We start from the raw sequence: 18,653 nt of genomic DNA on the forward strand, positions 1-18,653 counted from the left end.
GATCCAACTATATGTTGCCTATAAGAGACTCACTTCAGCTTTTGATGACACAAAAAAAAAATAAATAAAAGACTATTATAAACAATTATATGTTAGCAAACTGGATAACCTAATAGAAATGGATAAATTCCATTCTACTAGGAGTTAATCATAAAAAATTAGACTATCTGAACAGACCAATAGCAAGTGAAGATATCATATCAGTAATCAAAAACCCACACAAGAACACAGGAAAGCACAGGACCAGATGATTGCACTGGTGAATTCTACCAAATATTAAAGAAGAATTAGTACCAATCTTTCTCAAACTTTTCTTAAAAATCGAACAGGAGAGATACTTTCAAAATCACTTTATGAGTCCAGCATTATCCTGATGAAAATTGACCAATATCCCTGGTGAATATAGAAACAAATGTTCTCAACAAAATACTTAGCAAAATGAGATCAACAGCACATGAAAAGGATCAGACAGCAAGATCAAGTGGGATTTATTCCTGAGATGCAAGGATGGTCTACCATAAGCAAATCAATAAATGTGAAACACTATGTTAATAGAATTAAATTTAAAAATTATAGAATCATCTCAATAGATCCAGAAAAACACTTGACAAATTACAACATCCTTCCATAATAAAAACTCTCAACACAGTTATAGAAAGAAGATATCTCAATATAATAAAGGCCATATACAACAAGCCCACAGCTAATGCCATAGTCTATGGTGAAAGGTTGAAAGCCTTTCCTTTAACCTCAGAAACAATACAAGGGTGTCATTCTCACTATTCTCACTCAATGTAGTACTGAAAGTGCTAGCTGGAGCAATCAGGTAAGATAAAGAAATAGACAGGGCACCTGAGTGGCTTAGTTGGTTAAGTGTCTGCCTTTGGCTCAGGTCATGATTTCAGGATCCTGGGATTGAGCCCCAGATCAGGCTCCCTGCTCAGCAGGCAGTCTTCTCCCTTTCCCTCTGCCCCTCCCCACCCTGGTTCGGGCTTTCTCTCTCTCTCTCTCTCTCTCTCTCAAATAAATAGATAAAATCTTAAAAAAGAAAAGAAATAGAAAGTATCCACATCTGAAAGGAAAAAGTATAACTGTCTTTACTTGCAGATCATGTGATCTTATATATAGAAAATTCTAATCGCTTCTCGGCCTTTTGGCTAAGATCAAGTGTAGAAAATCCTAAAGACTCAACCAAAAAAACTGTTGGAACTAATCAACATATCCAATAAAGTCATAGTATATAAAATTAACATATAGAAATTAGTTGTATTTCTATACACTAACAATGAAATAACTGAAAAAGTAATCAAGAATACAATGCCATGCATAATAACATTAAAAACATAAAATACTTAAGAATAAATTTAACCAGGGCACCTGGGTGGCTCGTTTGGTTGGGCAACTGCCTTCAGCTCCAGTCATGATTCCGGAGTCCCAGGATCCAGTCCCACATGGGGCTCCCATCCCTACGGGGAGTCTGCTTCTCCCTCTGACCTTCTTGCCTCTCATGCTCTCTCTCTCACTGTTTCTCTCTCTCAAATAAATAAATAAAATCCTTTTAAAAAAAAAAAGAAGAAATTTAATCAAAAAGTAAAAGACCTCTACAAATTTAAAGAAATAAATTGAAGAAGACACAAATGGAAAGATATCCTGTGTTCACAGACTGAAACAATTAATATTGTTAAAATGTCCATATCACTCAAAGCCATCTATAGATCTGATGTTATCCCTATTAAAATTCCAATGGGAACTTTTCAAAGAAATAGAAAAAAAAATCCTAGAGTATGTATGCATAGGCAAATAGTCAAAATAATCCTCAGAGGGAATAAAACTTATTTAAAAGTATACTATAAAGTGATAAAGATCAAAGTGATATGGCACAAGCATAAAATGCACACATAGACCAATCAAACAGAATTGAAAGCCCAGAAATAACTCCCCAATAATGTCTACTAATACTTGACAAAGTATCCAAAAAGATGTAATGGGGTAAGGGTAGTCTGTTCAATTAATGATGTAGAGAAAACTGGATATCCACATGCAGGAAATAAAATTAGACCCTTATGCCACTCAAAAATTAACTAAAAATGGATAAAATCTTAAACATAAAATCCCAAACCATAAAACACCTAGAAGAGAACATAGGAAAGAATCTCTTTGACATTGGTCTTCAAAATAGTATTTTGGATTTAACACCAAAAACACAAGCAACAAAAGCAAAATCAACAAGACTGCATCAGATTAAAAGTTCTTGTACAGCAAAAGAAACAATCAACAAAATGAAATGCAATCTATAGAAGTAGAGAAAATATTTGCAAACCATCCGATAAATGGTTAATATTTAAAATATATTTTAAAAAACTCAAACAACTCAATAAAAAAAAGAAAGAAAATGTGCAGAGGATCTGAATAGAATTTTCTTCCAACAAGACATGCAGATGGCCAACAGTAAGTGAAAGATGTTCAATGTCACTAATCATTAGAGTAATGCAAATGAAAACCATAACAAGAGATCATCTTAAACCTGTTGGAATGGTAATCATCAAGAAGTCAAGCCATAACAGGGGTGCCTGGGTGACTCAGTTGGTTAAGCGTCTGACTCTTGATCTCAGCTCAGGTCTTGATCTCAAGGTTGTGAGCTCAAGTACCGTACTGCGACTTTTAAAAAGGAGCTTAATTTTAAAAATAAATAAATAACAAGTGTTAGTGAAGATGTAGAGAAAAGAGAACACTTGTGCCTTGTTGGTGAAAATGTAAATTAGTGGATCAGCCACTATGGAACACAATATGGAGATTTCTCAAAAAACCAAAGTTGGAACTACCATATGATCCAGGAATCCCATTTTGGGGTATGCTTCCAAGGAAAAGAAATCACTATCTTAAAGGAATATCTGCACCCCCATGTTTAATGCAGCATTATTCACAATAGTCAAGACATAGAAACAAATTAACAATCCATCAACAGATGAATTTACAAAAATGTGAGATAGATATTATAAATGTGATATAGATAGGTAGACATATAATGGAATATTATTCAGCCATCAAAAGAGATGGAAATCCTGCCATTTGTGACAACATGAATGAAACCTAAAGACATTATGCAAAGGAATTAAGTTAGACAGTGAACGACAAATACTGTAGCATTTTACTTATATGTAGAATCCAAAAAACTGAACTGAAAGAAACAGATTGGTGGTTGCCAGAGGAAGAACATGTGGGACGGGAGAAGTGGGTGAAGGAGGTCAAAAGGTACAAACAAACAGTTGTAAAGTAATGTACATCCTGGTGACTATAATTAATAATACTGTATTTTATATTTGATAGTTGCTAAGTGAGTAGATCTTATAAAAGATCTCTTAAAATATGTACTCACAGGAAAAAAATTGTAACTATGTGAAGTGACACATATTAACTAAATTCATTGTAATCATTTCAAAATATATGCATTTATGTAATCTTTATATGTACACCTTAAAGTAATACAATGTTATATATCAATTATATCTCAATAAAACTGAGGGGGAAAAGACAAGATATTGTACCCCCCATGTTTATTGCAGCATTATTCACAATAGCCAAGATATGAAAATAACCTAAATGTCCATCAACAGATGAATGGATAAAAAAGATGTGGTAAATATTTAGGATGGAATTTATTAACCAGCCATGAGAAAGAAAGAAATCCTGCCATTTGCAACAACATGGATGGACCTTATGGTAAGATAAATCAGACAAAAAGACAAATACTGTATGATAGTACCTCTGTGTAGAATCCAAGGTTAAGGGGTGCCTGGGTGGCTCAGTGGGTTAAGTCGCTGCCTGTGGCTCAGGTCATGGTCTCAGGGTCCTGGGATCGAGCCCCACATCGGGCTCTCTGCTCAGCAGGGAGCCTGCTTCCCCCTCTTTCTCTCTCTGCCTGTCTCTCTGCTTACTTGTGATCGCTCTCTCTGTCAAATAAATAAATAAAATCTTAAAAAAAAAAGAATCCAAAGTTAAACCTGTAGAAACAGAGAATAGAATAGTGGTTGTCAAGGGCTGGGGTTCAGAAAATCAGGCAGATGTATGTCAAAGAGTACAAGCCTGCAGTTAGAGAATGAATAAATTATGAAGATCTAATGCACAGCACAGTGATTATATAGTTAGCAGTGCTGTTTTATACACTCTAAAGTTAGGAGATTAGATCTTTAAATTCTCACCACACAAAAGCAATGATAGTCATATATTATGGTTGAAATGTTAACTAATGCTAAGAGGGTGATCATATTGCAATATATAAATGTACCAAATCAACATATTTTATACTTCAAACTTACACAATGTTATATTTTGATCTTATCTCAATTAAAAACAAAACAAAACAAAATAAAACAGAGGGGCACCTGGGTGGCTCAATTGGTTAAGTGTCTGCCTTCAGCTCAGGTCATGATCGCGGAGTCCCAAAATCGAGCCCCACATCAGACTCCCTGCTCAGCTGGGAGTCTGCTTATCCCTCTGCCCCTCAGCCTGCTCGTTTTTTCTCTCTCTTTCTCAAATAAATAAATAAAATCTTTTTTTAAAAAAACCTGAAACAAAAAATCTTCACTTCCTGGACTGCCTGGGTAATTCAGTTAAGCTTCTGGCTCTTGACTTCAGCACAGATCATGATCTCAGGGTCATGAGATTGAGCCCCATGGCAGGCCTCTGCTCAGCAGGGAATCTGCTTGCAATTCTCTTCCCCTCCCTCAACCCACCCCCCATGCTGGAATGGGTTCATGTGCTCTATCTCATAAATAAATAAATAAATAAATAAATAAATAAATAAATAAATAAATGCATACATACATAAATAAATAATCATTTTTTAAAAGTCTTTATTCTGGATATTTAAATTTGCATTGAGTATAAACTACTCTTAAAAAATTGTTTTCCAACAAAGAAAAATGTAAAAATAAAAAATATTTCCAGTTTGCTGGCTATAAAAAAGCAGGTGGTAGGAAGATTTAACCCATTCATTGATCTCCAATATAAAGGTTATAAATTGGAAGAGCTTGAGTCAAGTGGTAACATCCTTTAACTGTTTGAGTACAAACAAAATAACTATTACATATTAACTGGGTTAAATGGGTTCATTCCTTTAATATATTAAAAGTTTTAAGTATTCATTAAGATAGCCTCTAATGATTCAATATAAAAATAGTGAAATGACAAAAACAGAAAATTTACAAAAAGGATCTACAAATGGCTCCAAAGCACTGAGCAGATTCTCAACTCACTCAGAGCAAAAGCAATGTAAATTTTTAACCAGGATAAACAGATGATAGATAGATAGATAGATGATAGATTAACTTTTACCACTAAAGACTTCAATAAGATTATAAAACTTCCAAATTTCCAAAAGAAGTGTGTGCACTTATGGACTATGCAGAAAAGGAAAACATAGATCATATACAAAAGGTAATTATAACACATATGCACAAACACATGCACAAAATAAGGAGATAAAATTTGGGGCAATCTGCTATAGCAACAAAAATACATTGCCACTTGTATAAAATAAAAATTGCTGATTATGAAATGCATGTAAGCAAAATGACTAAAGATATTGCAAGTTAAAATATGGCCCAGTACATATTTTGGACTTGTAGCTAAGAAATTAAATAAATAAGTGATTCAATAAAATAATCCCTTACATATATAACATGTATTAATACTTGTGCCCAGACTTCCTTTGCATCAAGTTAAAAAATAAACAAAATTTACAGATCCCACCAAGGCCATTTTTTTTTCTTTCCTTTCTCCCAAAGTTAAAATCTAATCTGAGGTTGGTGCAATTTGCATGCATGCTTTTTTTTTCTTTTTTTTTAAAACAACTTTATTGAGATATAATTCACATACCATACAATTTACCCACTTAAAATGTACAATTCAATGATTTTTACTCTCTTCAGTTATTTGCAACTGTCACCATAGTTAATTTTAGAACATTTTCAAGTCAAAACCAACACCATATCCTTAGCTATGCCCCATCCCCCATGACTCCAACCCTCCAGGTCTAAGCAAACACTAATCTTTCTGTCTCTACAGATTTTCCTCTCTCGGACATTTCATAAGAGTGTGCTCATATAAAATGTAGTATTTTGTGATTGGCTTCTTCACTTAGCTTATGTTTTCAAGGTTCATCAATTGTGTAACAAGTAGGTCTTCTTTCTTTTTATGGCTAAACAATATTCTATTGAATGGATATGACACATTTTGTTTATCCATTAATCCATTGATGGATATTGGGGCTGTTGCCATCTTTTGCTTATTATGAATAGTGCTACTATGAACAGGTTTTGTAAAGACACATGTTCTTATTTCTCTTGGGTAGATATCTAGGAATTGAATTACTGAGTCATACAGTTACTCTATGCCTAATTGTTTCGGGAACCGCCATACTGTTTTCCAAACTGGTTGACCATTTGACATTCCAATCAGCAGTGTGTAAGGGTTCCAGTTTTCCCATATCCTTAACAACACTTTTTATTATCTGACTTTTTGATTCTAGCCATTTTATCAGAGATGAAATGGTATCTCAGTGTGGTTTTTATCTGCATTTCTCTATTGACTAATGATGTTGAACTTCCCCAATGAAGACATACAAATGGCTATCGGACACATGAAAAAATGGTCATCATCACTAGCCATCAGAGAGATTCAAATTAAAACCACATTGAGATACCACCTTACACCAGTTAGAATGGCCAAAATTAGCAAGACAGGAAACAACATGTGTTGGCGGGGATGTGGAGAAAGGGGAACACTCTGATACTGTTGGTGGGAATGCAAGTTGGTGCAGCCACTTTGGAGAACAGTGTGGAGATTCCTCAAGAAATTAAAAATAGAGCTTGCCTATGACCCTGCCATTGCACTACTGGGTATTTACCCCAAAGATACAGATGTAGTGAAAAGAAGGGCCATCTGTACCCCAATGTTTATAGCAGCAATGGCCACGGTCGCCAAACTGTGGAAAGAACCAAGATGCCCTTCAATGGACGAATGGATAAGGAAGATGTGGTCCATATACACTATGGAGTATTATGCCTCCATCAGAAAGGATGAATACCCAACTTTTGTAGCAACATGGACGGGACTGGAAGAGAATATGCTGAGTGAAATAAGTCAAGCAGAGAGTCAATTATCATATGGTTTCACTTATTTGTGGAACATAACAAATAGCATGGAGGACAAGGGGAGATGGAGAGGAGAAGGGAGTTGAGGGAAATTGGAAGGGGAGGTGAACCATGAGAGACTATGGACTCTGAAAAACAATCTGAGGGTTTTGAAGGGGCGGGGGGTGGGAGGTTGGGGGATCCAGGTGGTGGGTATTGTAGAGGGCATGGATTGCATGGAGCACTGGGTGTGGTGCAAAAATAATGAATACTGTTACGCTGAAAAAATAAAAAAATTTTAAAAAAGAGGCAGAAATCCCAATTTAAAAGTGGGCCAAAGATTTGAATAGACATTTCTCCAAGTAAGATATACAAATGGCCAATAAACACAGGAAGAGATGCATGCATGCTTTTTATGAATTTATCATAAATATGTATTGATAAATAACATAAACTATTGTTTTTCTTGTTGTATGGTGTTCAAAACCCAAGCGTCTTTTGTTTTAAGCCTTTTTTTTCCCCTTCAGATAAGTTCTCTTACGTTTGCCACCATGCCCACACCACAACCACCCACACATCACTTGATAATTTACCCAACCGCTTTTACTTTTTTCGGAAAACCTAAATTGTACTTTACATTGGTTGTTGCTAATTTAGTGTTGTGTATTTGTATTTTGTATTTAAATTTTACTACATAACCTTCCCAACAAATAACATGAAGTATAACACAGTAGATGCTTCATAAATATGGACCAAATGACTGTTGAAATAATCACATGACAAGGGCATCATATCACTTTATGAAATAAAGTCTGAGAATTTGATTTTTAGCAGCTGCCTTATATCCCATGTACCTCCTCTATATTTGATAATACAAACATGATAGAAGAACTGTGCTACACTAAAAATAACCACAGTTCTCAAGTTATATAAACAGGTGTTGGTTTTTTGTTTTTTGCTTCTTTCTTTCCTTCTTTAAGTAGGCTCCACACCCAGCATAGGGACCAGCACAGGGCTTGAACTCCTGACCATGAGATTAAGACCTGAGCTGAGCTCAAAAGTTGGATGCTGAACCAATAGAGCCATCCAGGCACCCCTATAAATGTGGGTTCTAACTATATTCATCTTCATTTTAGTGGTTGGACTTCAGGCAAATGCTAATAGGGCTAGTGCTGCTGGCTCACCACCTGACCATAGCTATAAAAATGGAAATGTTTCTAGGACAGTATTTGTGGTAAGTATTTCCTGTGCATAGCCAACTGACCTATTTTGTCTGCAGTGGAAACTTCTAAACCTTAAACATGAAACATTTCTGTGCAGTATCTTTCTCATCATAATGTTGAAAATGTTCTCAATATTGGCATAATCCATTATGAAACAAGCTATAGAAAGCACATTAACTATTTGAAAAGTTTGTATTTTGTCTTGGATTAAACAGTGGGTTCAGTTGGTGTGTAGATATCTTTAAGGTTTTTTTAAGATTTTGTTTATTTATAAGAGAGAAACAGAGAACACAAGCAGCGGGGAGTGGCAGGCAGAGGGAGAAGCAGGCTCCCCACTAACAAGGAGCCTGATGTGGGACTCCACCCCAGGACCACAGGATCATGACCTGAACAAAAGGCAGAAGTTTAACCAACTAAGCCACCCAGGCATCCCATAAATACCTTTAATTTTTGCAGTGTGATCAGCTTATATTAATAATTCCAAGTTCAGTTATAGAATGCTAAACCATCTTTTGCAGTCAAATATAGCCATTAGCCCAGTTTAAAAGTGGAAAATTCGTTAGAATATGTTCTAGACTGAATTATAGTCCCCCAAGCCCCCCACCAAAAAAATCATATACTAAAATCCTAGCCTTAGCACCTCAGTAAGTGACTGTACTAGAAGGAAAGGGTAATTAATTTGAAATGAGGCTGTTAGGGTGAGCCCTTATCCGATACAACTAGTGTCCTTATTATTTATAATATCTTATATTTGAAGAGATTAGGGTACAATTGCAGAGAGGTCGTGGGAAGATACAGAGAAAAGACAGCCATTTAAAATCAAAACACAGAGCCAGCCCTAGAAGAAATGAACCCTGCTGACATCTTGATCCTGGACTTCTAACTGCTAGAACTATGAGGAAATAAGTCATCTGTTGTTTCCGCCACCCAGTCTGTGGAACCTTGTTCTGGCCACCCTAGCAAACCAACACAGGCAGTGTTCCACATCGACTCCCCTGGGAGTCAAGCCCCAGACTGGTGTCCTTGCTCAGGGGGAGTCTGCTTCTCCCTCTCCCTCTGCCCCTGCTCGTGTGCTCTCTCTCTCACTCAATCTCTCAGATGAATAAAGTCTTTTAAAAAGAGCATTTTTATTTATTCATTTTTTCATTTCTTTGTTTTGTTTCTTAAATTCCACATATGAGTAAAATCATGTGGTATTGGTCTTTCTCTGTGACTTAATTCACTTAGCATAGTACCCTCTGGTCCATCCATGTTATTTAAATGACAAGATCTCATTTTTCTTATGGCTCTGTATAACTCTCTCTCTCTCTCTTTCTCTCTCTCTCTCTCTATATATATATATACACATGTATATGTGTGTGTGTGTGTGTGTGTATTTATTTATGTCTCTCACACCTTCTTTATCTGAATCCATCTACTCATGGTTACTTGAGTCACTTTCATGTCTTCCATACTCTTTTCCACAGTGGCTACATCAATTTTCATTCCCACCAACAGCTTATGAGGGTTTTTTCCTCCACATCCTCACCAGCACTTATTATTTCTTGTCTTTTGAATTCTAGCCATTCGGACAGGTGTCAGCATAACATATCTTCTCTATCCATTAATCTGTCAAGGGTTATATGGATTGTTTTCAATTCTTGGCTATTGTGAATAGTGCTGTTATGAGCATGATTATGCAAATATCTCTTTAGGACTCTTTTTCTTTCAATTCTTTTCAATTCTTTAGAATATATACCCAGAAATGGGATTAATATATATTATGGGAGTTTTATTTAAAAATTTAAGGAACCTCTTTATTATTTTCCATAGCAGTTGCAGTGGGATTTTACAATCCCACCAACAATATACAAGGGTTTGCATTTCCCCACATTCTTGTCAGCACTTGCATTTGTTTTTGTAATAACCATACTAACTGTGTGAAGTGATACTTCATACCAATTAGCATGCTTTTCATTTGTTCAGATGATTAGTGATGTTGAACATCTTTTTATGTGCTTTTTGGCCATATCTTTATCATTTTAGAGATATATCTATTCAAGTTCTTTGCTCATTTTTTGGGACCCTGAGATCATGACCTGAGCCAAAGGCAGAGGCTTAACCCACAGAGCCCCCCGGGCCCCCCTAAAATTTTATTAACATATAATGTACTTTTTGTTTCAGAGGTACAAGTCTGTGAATCATCAGTCTTACACAATTCATAGCACTATAGCACAAACCCTCCCCAGTGTCCATAACCCAGCTACTCTATCTTTCCCTTCCTACCCACTAGCAACCTTCAGTTTGTTTCCTGAGATTAAGAGTCTCTTATGGTTTATCTCCCTCCCTGGCCCCATCTTGTTTCATTTTTTTCCCTCCCTTCCCTCCACAACCCCCTGCCCTACTTCTCAAATTCCTCATATCAGAGAGATCATATGATAATTGTCTTTCTCTGATTTACTTGCTTCACTTAGCATAATACCCTCTAGTTCCATCTATGTTGTTGCAAATGGCAAGATTTGGGGGGGGTTTGATAGTTGCATAGTATTCCATTGTATATATATAACACATCTTTTATCCATTCATCTGTTGATGAACATCTAGGTTCTTTTCATAGTTTGGCTATTGTGGACGTTGCTGCTATAAACATTCAGGTGCACGTGCCCCTTCAGATCACTACATTTGTACCTTTAGAGTAAATACCCAGTAGTGCGATTGCTGGCTTGTGGGGTACCTGTATTTGCAGCTTTTTGAGGATCCTCCATACTGTTTTCCAGAGTGTCTGCACTAGCTTGTATTCCCACCAACAGTGTAGGAGGGTTCCCCTTTCTCCACATCCTCACCAACATCTGTCTTTTCCTGACTTGTTAATTTTAACCATTCTGGCTGGTGTGAGGTAGTGTCTCACTGTGGTTTTGATTTGTATTTCCCTGATACTGAGTGATGAGCATTTTTTTCATGTGTCCGTTGGCCATTTGGATGTCTTCTTTGCAGCAATGTCTGCTCATATCTTCTGCCCATTTCTTAATTAGATTATTTGTTCTTTGGGGTGTAAGTTTGATAAGTTCTTTATAGATTTTGTATACTACCTCTTTATCTAATATGCCATTTGCAAATATCTTCTCCCATTCTGTCAGTTGTCTTTTGGTTTTGTTGACTGTTTCCTGTGCTGTGCAAAACTTTTGATCTTGATGAAGTCCCAATAGTTCAATTTTGCCCTTGCTTCCCTTGCCTTTGGTGATGTTTCTAGGAAGAAGTTGCTGCAGCTGAGGTCGAAGAGATTGTTGCCTGTGTTCTCCTCAAGGATTTTGATGGATTCCTGTCTCACATTGAGGTCTTTCATCCATTTGGAGTCAATTTTTGTGTGTGGTGTAAGGAAATGGTCCAGTTTCATTCTTCTGCATGCGGCTGTCCAATTTTCCCATTACCATTTGTTGAAGAGGCTGTCTTTTTTCCATTGGACATTCTTTCCTGCTTTGCCAAAGATTAGTTGATCATAGAGTTGAGGGTCCATTTCTAGGCTCTCTCTTCTGTTCCACTGATATATGTGTCTGGTTTTGTGCCAGTACCATACTGTCTTGATGATGACAGCTTTGTAATAGAGCTTGAAGTCTAGAATTGGGGCAGGGGGACAGTTTCTCTGTGCCTCCTGGATTTTGATGCTTGTTCCCTTCACCAAATTAGAGAAATTCTCTGCTATAATTTGCCCCAATATACCTTCTGCCCCCCCTTTCTTCTTCTTCTGGGATCCCAAATATTCTAATATTGTTTCATCTTAAGGTATCACTTATCTCTCAAATTTATCTCTCGCTTATCTCCCTTTTTCTCAGCTTCTTTCTTCTCCATCGTTTGCTCTCCTATATCACTAATTCTCTCTTCTGCCTCATTTATCCTATAGCAGTTAGAACCTCCATTTTTTATTGCACTTCATTAATAGCTTTTTTGTTTTCGACTTGGTTAGATTTTACTTCTTTTATTTCTCCAGAAAGGGATTTTATTTCTCCAGAAAAGGATCATCTAGTATCTTCCATGCTTTTTTCAAGCCCAGCTTGCACCTTGATAATTGTCATTCTGAACTCTAGTTCTGACATCTTACTAATGTCCATATTGATTAGGTCCCTAGCTGTCAGTACTACCTCTTGTTCTTTTTTTTTTTTAATTTATTTATTTGACAGAGAGAGACACAGCAAGAGAGGGAACATAAGCTGAGGGAGTGGGAGAGAGAGAAGCAGGCTTCCTGCTGAGCAAGGAGCCTGATGCAAGGCTCAATCCCCAGACCCTGGGATCATGACCTGAGCCAAAGGCAGACACTTAATAACTGAGCCACCCAGGCACCCATCTTGTTCTTTCTTTGAGCTGAGTTTTTCTGCCTTGTCGTTTTATCCAGATAAGAATAAATGAATGAGAGAACAAAACACTAAAAGGGTAGCAATGACTCCAGAAAAATATGCACTAACCAAATTGGAAGAGACCTGAAACTGGGGGAAGAAGAAAGGAGGGGAAGGGGGGAATATATATATATATAATAGAAGAGAGCCACACACTTGCTTTTGGGTGTATTTTGATCTGCTAGAAGAAACTGCCTCCCAAAATTTTAAAGAAAGAAAAACTTATATAGATACATAAATAAGGGTAAATATGATGAAAGGATGGAATATGACTATAAAGACAAAAATTTAAAAAGATTTTTAAAAAGGAATTTTTTATAAATAAGTTGTTTGAAAAAAGAAAAAAAGAAAAAGGAAAGAATGTGACCAAGCTGGAGACTAGAACAAAGCCATGTGCTAGATTTAGGGTATACTTTGATCTCTTAGAAGAAACTGTATCCCAAAATTTTTAAAAAGAAAAACCTATATACAAAAATAAGGTTAAATACAATGAAGGGATAGAATAAGACTATAACAATGAAAATTTTAAAAGTCTTTTTAAAGATATTAAGATAAAATAGTTTTAAAGGGTTAAAATAGGAAAGAGGAAATTTTTTTAAAAATAGAATAAGAAAAAAACAATTTTAATTTAACTTTGAAAGACTACAGAGTCATCAGAAAACAATCCATGAATTCTGTGTTCCATTCCCCTAGCTCTGAAGTTCAGCAGTTCTCATTTGGTGAACTTCGTCTTGGCTGGATGTTCATGCTGATCTTCTGGGGGAGGGGCCTATTGCCATGATTCTCAAATGTCTTTGCCTGAGGAAGAATTGCACCACCCTTGTTAGGGGCCAGGCTAAGTAATCTGCTCAGATTCGCTTTTGGGAGCTTTTGTTCCCTGAAGACTTTCTGTACCACTTTGGAGGACAGGAATGAAGATGGTGGCCTCCCAGTCTCTGGCCTGCAGGAGCCCGGAGCTTGGGGCCCCACTCTTCAATGCACCCTCAGAGAAAAGCAGTCAATCCCTCCCATCTCCCTGGTCTCCGGCCAAGCTCCGAGCTCACCCAGCCTGTGACCAGGCATTTCTATCTCTGGTGTTTGGAGTCTCCAAACCCAGCAGATTCCTCCAGTGTGTTCCTGCATGGCTCCTCCCAGAGGAGGAAGGTGAGTCTCCCTGGATCTGCCACTTGTGGGGACCCTTCTCAAAGAATAGTGGCCCGACTCTGCCTGGATCATGGTTTAAGGTAACACCAAGCTGAAAGCCCCTCCTGGGCTCCATCTCTGCAGTGGCTTCCCTGTTCTGATACCTGGGAGCTCTGCCACACTCAGACACCCCCGGTCTTTCTGTGACCCTGCGGGTTCTGAGACCACACTGTCCCCATGAGGGCTCCACCCCCTGCTTAGCCTCTGGAGCCACATCCCTCACTGGAGCAGACTTTTAAAAGTTCTGATTTTGTGTTCCACTGCTCTCTCACTTGCCAGGAAGTGGCTGAGGGAGGCTCCCTCCCCCAGTGGTCTATCTTTCCAAATATCACCTCAGATTCACTTCTCCACATGTCCTACCTGCCAGAGGGTGGTCACTTTTCTGTTCATAGAATTGCTGCTCTTCTTCTCTTCAATCTCCTGTTGAGTTTGTAGGTGTTCAGAATGGCTTGATAACTATCTAGCTGAACTGCTGGGACCTGATGAAATTTAGATCTCCTACTCCTCCACCATCTTGCTCCTCCTCTCCTTTGCTTATTTCTTAATCATGCTTTTTGATTTTTTGTTGTTGCAGTATATGAGTCATAGAAATTCTTTATATATTCTGGATATTAACCCCTTATCAGATACATGATTTGCAAACATTTTCTCCTATTCTGAGGGTTGATTTTTCACTTTGTTGTGTCCTTTGATGCACAAAAGATTTAAAGTTTGATGTAGTCCCATTTGCCTAGCTGTGATGTTGTCTTTTTTGGGGTATCAAATAAGAGAAATCACTGCCACATTCAATGTTATAAAGTTTTTCCTGTATGTTTTCTTCCGGAACTTTTATAAATTTAGGTCTTACACTTACATTGTTAGTTGATTTTTATATGTAATATAAGTAAGATTCCAACTTCATTCTTATGCATGTCTACTTCCCAACATTATTTGTTGGAGAGATTCTCTTTTACCCTGAGTAGTGTTGGCAGACTTATTGAAGACCATATAGCCAAAAACATGAGAGTTATTTCTAGGTTCCCTATTTTATTGATTCATTTGTCTGTCTTCACACCAGTACCACACTGTTCTAGTTACTGTAGCTTTATGATATGTTTTAAAATCAGAAAGTATGAGTTATCCAACTTTGTTCTTCTTTTTCAAAGTTGTTTTGTCTATTTGAATTTCCTAGAGATTCCATATGAATTTTAGGATGATTTCTTTCTATTTCTTTTTTTTTTTAGGGGGGAGGGGCAGAGAGAGAGAGAGAATCCTAAGCAGGCTCTAAGTACGGCACAGAGCTTGACGTGGGCCTCAATCCCATGACCATGAGATCAAGATCTGAACTGAGATCAAGAGTTGGATACTTAAATGACTGAGCCACCCAGGCACCCCATTTTTCTTTATACTCCTGAGGAAAAAAAGTATCTTAGGGATTTTGATAGGAATTGCATTTAATCTAAAGATTATTTTATGCAGTATGTACTTTTTAACAATATTAAGTCTTCCAATCCATGACATGGTCTGCCTTTCCATTTATTTATGGAAATAAATAATTATTAAATAATTATTATTTCATTCCTTTCAGTAATGTTGCATAGATTACAACATACAAGTCTTTCATTTCCTTAATTAGATTTATTCCTAAGTATTTTATTCTTTTTGATGCTATTATAAATGTCTTAATTTTCTTCATTTCCTTTCCTCTCATGTCTGCCTGAAATACTGTAGCTCTGCTTGCTGCTCCCCTCAGTTTTGAGTAGCTTATCTTGAACTGGTCCCCTAAAAACTCTTGAGTTAGGCAAGACAGAAACCAGTTAATTGAGTAGCCTTCAGACAATCCAGAATGTTGGGTGCATGGTCCACTCTTTTTTTTTCCCCCATCTTGAAGGAGGTTACATGGGGTTTCCTCCTAATGTCCCCACAATATGTTGTGTAAGTGTAAGGGCACTAATGAGTTTACCAAATGCTGGGAATTATCCTACCCCTTTTGGTGGAATGTTTTCTTGGTTTTATAATAGCCTGGGTGCTGCAGTTTCTCAGGTGGTCTCTAGAACTCCTATAGAGGTGTTCTGGTCCATATATTGTTGTTAATACAGTGGAAGAAGGAGGGTCTGTAGCTTCCTAGCCTGCCTTTTCTTTTATATTATAAGCCTGGAATGGATTCTCTTGTCTCATGATTACCACATATTGCTTCTTGAGTTTCCACCTTCTTGCACCCAGTTATTCTCTTACCACTCATTTTTCCATTTCTAGCTATCTTCTGGCCTCTATTATATTTCCTCACACTCAAAAGTAACTTTGTTTTTTTTAACCTCTTTTCCTGTCCACTCCAACTCCCACTATTAACCTAGAAAAGCTCAAAGCCAAAATAGGTGATACAGTAAAAAGAAATCTTTCTTTATTGTTTTTTTAGTTACTCAATATTATTGCTACTATTACACATTCTAAATCTCACGGTTTGTAATCATTCATTCTCTGAAATACTTAGCTTTAACATCATATATATTATATGTGTGCCTACTCTGTATATATGTGTATATGTGTGTGTGTGTGTATATATATACATACATACACTATATGTACTGTGACATATATATGCATAACATATATACATATATATGACAGTATATTCCTAAATTCTGATATCCTTTTTGCAAAAGTGCCATCTAGATGAATAGAATGAACATAACTAAAAACATTCTCCAAGTATGAATTTCCTGAAAGGCTTATTTTATATGTATGCAATAATGATTACAATAAGGGTCTTGCATGACAGATGATTGTGAAGATGGCTGTAACAAGCAAAATGAACCATCAATATGTTGGATAGTATATATGCACAAGTAAAGACTCCTTTTTTGTTCTGACTTCTCTTTAAGCTATGGAAACACTCTGAAAGGAACATTCAAATGAATTATTTTTCACATGGCCATTGGATTCTTAATATTCTTAATATTCACAATCATGCTTTATAACTTTATTTAAGATTTTGCTTATTTATGTGAAAGAGAGAGTGCATGAGCATGGGAAGGAGATGGACAAACAGACTCCCCACTGAGGGGAAGCCCTACAGTCCTGGCTCCATCCCAGGACTGTAAGATCCTGACCTGAGCAGAAGGCTGAGGCACCCAGGCATCCTGGTTCTGCATAACTTTAAATTAAACTTTATTGCACTAAAAGCATTTATTTAAATCCCCTGATTAACAGACTTCTGTTATTTCTATTGTTCTTCCTCAAATATCCCCACATTTTTACTTGCTACATGAGTGTTTATTTATTTGTGGTTCATGAACCACTCCAGTTAACTGGGATGGTTTGTTTGTTTTTTTTTAACACAACCCCCATCTCAGACTAACTTTATCTTAGGAAGGGAAGAGTATGTGTGACAAGATTCTACATTATTTTTTTTTAATTTAAATTTTATTATTATTATTTTTAAACATATAATATATTTTTATCCCCAGGGGTACAGGTCTGTGAATCGCCAGGTTTACACATTTCACAGCACTCACCATAGCACATACCCTCCCCAATGTCCATAACCCCACCCCCCACTCCCAACCCTCCTCCCCGCATCAACCCTCAGTTTGTTTTGTGAGATTAAGAGTCACTTATGGTTTGTCTCCCTCCCAATTCCATCTTGTTTCATTTACTCTTCTCCTACCCCTTAACCCCCCATGTTGCATCTTCTCTCCCTCATATCAGGGAGATCATATGATAGTTGTCTTTCTCCGATTGACTTATTTCGCTAAGCATGATACCCTCTAGTTCCATCCACGTCATTGCAAATGGCAAGATTTCATTTCTTTTGATGGCTGCATAGTATTCCATTGTGTATATATACCACATCTTCTTTATCCATTCATCTGTTGATGGACATCTAGGTTCTTTCCATAGTTTGGCTATTGTAGACATTGCTGCTATAAACATTCGGGTGCACGTGCCCCTTCGAATCACTACGTTTGTATCTTTAGTATAAATACCCAGCAGTGCAATTGCTGGGTCATAGGGTAGTTCTATTTTCAACATTTTGAGGAACCTCCATGCTGTTTTCCAGAGTGGTTGCACCAACTTGCATTCCCACCAACAGTGTAGGAGGGTTCCCCTTTCTCCGCATCCTCGCCAGCATCTGTCATTTCCTGACTTGTTAATTTTAGCCATTCTGACTGGTGTGAGGTGATATCTCATTGTGGTTTTGATTTGTATTTCCCTGATGCTGAGTGATATGGAGCACTTTTTCATGTGTCTGTTGGCCATCTGGATGTCTTCTTTGCAGAAATGTCTGTTCATGTCCTCTGCCCATTTCTTGATTGGATTATTTGTTCTTTGGGTGTTGAGTTTGCTAAGTTCTTTATAGATTTTGGACACTAGCCCTCTTTCTGATATATCATTTGCAAATATCTTCTCCCATTCTGTCAGTTGTCTTTTGGTTTTGTTAACTGTTTCCTTTGCTGTGCAAAAGCTTTTGATCTTGATGAAATCCCAATAGTTCATTTTTGCCCTTGCTTCCCTTGCCTTTGGCGATGTTCCTAGGAAGATGTTGCTGCGGCTGAGGTCCAAGAGGTTGCTGCCTGTGTTCTCCTCGAGGATTTTGATGGATTCCTTTCTCACATTGAGGTCCTTCATCCACTTTGAGTCTATTTTCGTGTGTGGTGTAAGGAAATGATCCAATTTCATTTTTCTGCATGTGGCTGTCCAATTTCCCCAACACCATTTATTGAAGAGGCTGTCTTTGTTCCATTGGACATTCTTTCCTGCTTTGTCGA

Source organism: Lutra lutra, chromosome 8, assembly GCF_902655055.1.
Source record: "Lutra lutra chromosome 8, mLutLut1.2, whole genome shotgun sequence".
Taxonomy (NCBI): domain Eukaryota; kingdom Metazoa; phylum Chordata; class Mammalia; order Carnivora; family Mustelidae; genus Lutra; species Lutra lutra.